At 41.3% G+C, this 3,962-nt stretch overlaps 1 pseudogene; it reads right to left on the bottom strand.

Moving 5' to 3' along the window:
- Window positions 1-267: 267 nt before the first annotated feature.
- On the bottom strand, window positions 268-1,965 carry LOC120930758 (annotated as a pseudogene).
- Window positions 1,966-3,962: the final 1,997 nt, after the last annotated feature.

Below are 3,962 nucleotides of genomic sequence, written 5' to 3' on the forward strand. Positions count from 1 at the left end.
CTAAAGGTCCGGGTCTTAAGTGGTTAATAAACAAAAACAATCTGTAATATATAGTGCAAAATATTTATTTATAAATTAACACATAAGTAACAAATGAATAAAATGTTTAACTTTTTTCATTGTGTATTGAACTGTATTCACCGTATTGTATAATTATGTGAAAACAAAGCGTAACAACATTAACAATCTTAGACAGTCTTAATATAATAACAGTAAATGACATTGCTACAAAACTGTTGCGATACCATGCATCAAAAAACTAAAGCGTCAGTGCGAAGGTTGCTTCTTTCTGACCAGATCAGAAATTCTGGGGGCAGTCTTTGCAAGAGCACAACGAATATCATCTTCTGCAACAAGTCTACTTCTGCATTTAGACTTGATAACCAACAAGCTTGAAAAGCCTGTTTCACAAAGATATGTAGTCGGAAATGGAAGAAGAAGGCGCAACACAATCTCAGACAGAACAGGATATGACTGCAAACACTTGATCCAGAATTTATTAACAGACATGGAAGAGAAATAATTTTTTGCTGCATCGCTGGTAATGAGATCAATGAACTCCTCTTGTGCATTCTCAGGAACATCTTCAACTTTAACTGTAAATGGATATCTAGCAAGTGAAAACGGGGTGTCAGGAAAATTTGGAAAGTACAATGAAATTTCGTCTGCAAGCATTTGCAAGTGTTCTTTGACAGAACTTATTGTTTTAATCCTTTTGTCAAGTTCAATGTAATTTTCTTCAAAGAAAGCAGATGGGCAACATATAAATCTTATTTTCATCCAATTTTTGTTGCCAAAGTTGAAATTTCATTTGGAATGATCGAATCTTTTCAGAAAAATCGAGGCATGTTGCATTTGGTCCTTGAAGTGATAAATTTAACTCGTTCAAGATTGCAAAGATGTCAACCAAGTAAGCTATTTTCTGCAGTTCATTTTCATCGCTGAAAAGTGCTTCAAACTGCGGTTTTGCTTTCTGATTAAAAAATGTTTTTAGTTCATTACGAAGATCAAATCACGTTTTAAAACTTTTCCTCTTGACAACCATCTCACTTCAGTGTGAAATAACAGAACGTTAGCGGAAACTTCCAATTCATTACAAAGTTTTGAAAAGAGTCGACTATTTAAAGCACTCGCTTTTACAAAATTGACGGCACTTATGACGCTTTTCATTACTTTTTGTAACTCTTGTGGCAGCGTCTTCGTTGCTAACATTTGTCGATGAATCATACAGTGAGTTCCACTGGCTTTTGGTGATTCATTCAATACCAAACGTTGAAATCCAGACCGACATCCTAGCATAGCTGGAGCACCATCTGTGCAAACACCACAAACCTTTTCCCAAGAGATCTTGTGTTTTTCCAGAAATGAACCAATTGTGTCAAATACATCACGTGCAGTAGTTGTTTCAAGAGGTTTGCAAAAAAGAAACTCATCTTTAAAGTCGCCATCATGAAAATATCTCACGTAAACCAGTAAATGAGAACAGTTTGCAACATCTGTAGATTCATCAAGCTGGTTACTAAATATTCCAAGTGGAGCAGATTTCATTTCCTGGATTACCTGATCAATAATATCAGCAGACATGTCACCTATTCTCCTGCTGACAGTGTCGTTAGATAAAGAAATTGCACTCAATTTCGTAACAAATTTGGCTCCAATCATAACGCGAACAATGTCTTTGACTGCTGGCAACAGCTTCATTTGCTGCTAGGTTTTGCTTGTGGTACTTGCCACCAGTATCAAGTCTGCTTTTCTTGACACCATCAGCTTTGTTTTTAAAATACTGGATATCCTTGAAAGCAAAGCTTGGATGCTTGGTATCAAAATGACGTTTCAGTTTGTTGGGCTTCATAGATTCGGCTGATTCGGTTTCTCAATTCCTGCTGCAACTATTGAAGTGAAACCATACTTGAAAAACTTGTCACAGTAGCTTCTCTTCTTAAGGTTCTTCTCTCTATGATCCATTATCATAGGCTCTCTGATAAGAATATTATAAGAATAGCTTCAATAACACAGACTATTATCAACGCTTAAAGCGGGGGTTCACCCTAAAAAAAAAATTCTAGCATGCCATCAAGCATACTAGCGCGATCTACAGTACGCCTTTATTTTATTTTTTGGCGCCGTACTTACAGTTTACTGCCGTAGTGAAGTTTCAGACTCCCCGTGGGGAATGGGCGTTCCTATGCAGAGGGAAGATGATTGACGGCCGGCTATGGCGTGTCACGCTTCCCGAAGATAGCCGAAATAGGACTTGCCTCTTCACGGCACCTGCGCAGTCAGCTCCGATGTCTGTGCGCAGGCGCCGTATAGCGCCGTGAAGAGGCAAGTCCTATTTCGGCTATCTTCGGGAAGCGTGACACGCCATAGCCGGCCGTCAATCATCTTCCCTCTGCATAGGAACGCCCATTCCCCACGGGGAGTCTGAAACTTCTCTAGGCCAGTAAACTGTAAGTACGGCGCCAAAAAATAAAAGAAAGGCATACTGTAGCTCACGCTAGTATGCTTGATGGCATGCTAGAATTTTGTTTTTAGGGTGAAACACTGCTTTAAGACTCCTCCATCCCAAAATCTCACCCTGTCTCTTGCCTTACACATCTACAGACAGAATTACAAAAGTTTAATTTTCTCTCAAAAATGTATGTGCCCAGCCACATAGCTTGGTAAATAAATTTACATCATAGCGGACCACACAAAGTTCTCAGACAGCGTGAGTCTGCTTATATGCAAATCATAAAATCTTACTTACCCAAGACTACCCTGCCTACAGGGTGACATGGCCGCTGTGTGATTTCACTGCAGAACCTGGAGCGATGTCACCCTCCTACAATAACTGGAAAAATAATAGCTGTACTTGCAGGGACAAAAGGTAATACAACTGCTACAGAGGACTCAGAGATACCAAACGTTGAAGTGTGACAGAGCACATCATGGACGGCAGTGTTATCTTTCCTAGAGTTCCACCTGAAGACTATGGGAGCAAGGTTGAGAACAGCAGAAGAACACTGCCTGGGAGTCTCCATGGAGGAAGCAGCCATGTGGGCTGGTGAGTTCAGTCAGAGGACTGAAGAACATGCCTGATGGGACTGGGAGCTGTCTGGGATGGATGCAAGGTCAGTCAGGAGGACTGTGGATTGGGCAGGAGAAAGAGGCAGTTGCAGCCAGGAGGGCTGCCAGTATCTGAAGAGGTGGTACTGGGCTCAGTATCCACAAGTGAGATAGCTAGCACAGAGACATTTTTGCTACACAAAAGGGGTCCGGACCTCTGCCTGCAAAGGGTGGTTCTCTCTATCTGGCTGTGCAAGTCTGTGCCAGATCAACCAAAAATTGTGCTAGCTAGCTAATCCTGGGACCTGTAGTTCTAAGAGTTTGTGCTGGAGGAAGAGGATAGTTTCTGCAAGCAAGAGTTGTGCAGGAGGCATAAGGAGTGTATATAATTTTGGTCCTAATCTTACTATATTTTGATCAAGTGGGCATCCTATATTGCCAAACTTCTGGACTGCTCTCTGACTCTGAATGTGGTGAAGTGTGCGGTGTGCCTGGCTGGGCAGGAAGAGATCCGGGGAGCGGTGTACGGAGTCCGTGTATCGGGGAGAGGAGTGCGGAGTATAAAATACTGACCCTGGGGCACATGTGAGCAGCACAGAGACAAGAGGAGATCATTAGAAGAACTACTAGGACCCACCTAAAGGGCCACTATCTCCCACCAGAAAAGTGCTGTTAAATCATATTTGGGCAAGATAACTGCCAGCACAGAGCACTTCTTGTTTGTGATTTATAGTGTCCATGGGAGAAGATCCCTTTACCAATACGTTGCACGGAGCACTTTAGTGACACCATATACTGTAGGTTTTTATTAGTACACAAGAATAACAACCTATGTGTAAAATGTTATAAATCATATGCTTCTGTTATTTATTCACAATCTATTGATTGATGATGTTAAAGTGGAGTTCCACCAA

Source organism: Rana temporaria, chromosome 3 (genome assembly GCF_905171775.1).
Source record: "Rana temporaria chromosome 3, aRanTem1.1, whole genome shotgun sequence".
In the NCBI taxonomy this organism is placed as follows: domain Eukaryota; kingdom Metazoa; phylum Chordata; class Amphibia; order Anura; family Ranidae; genus Rana; species Rana temporaria.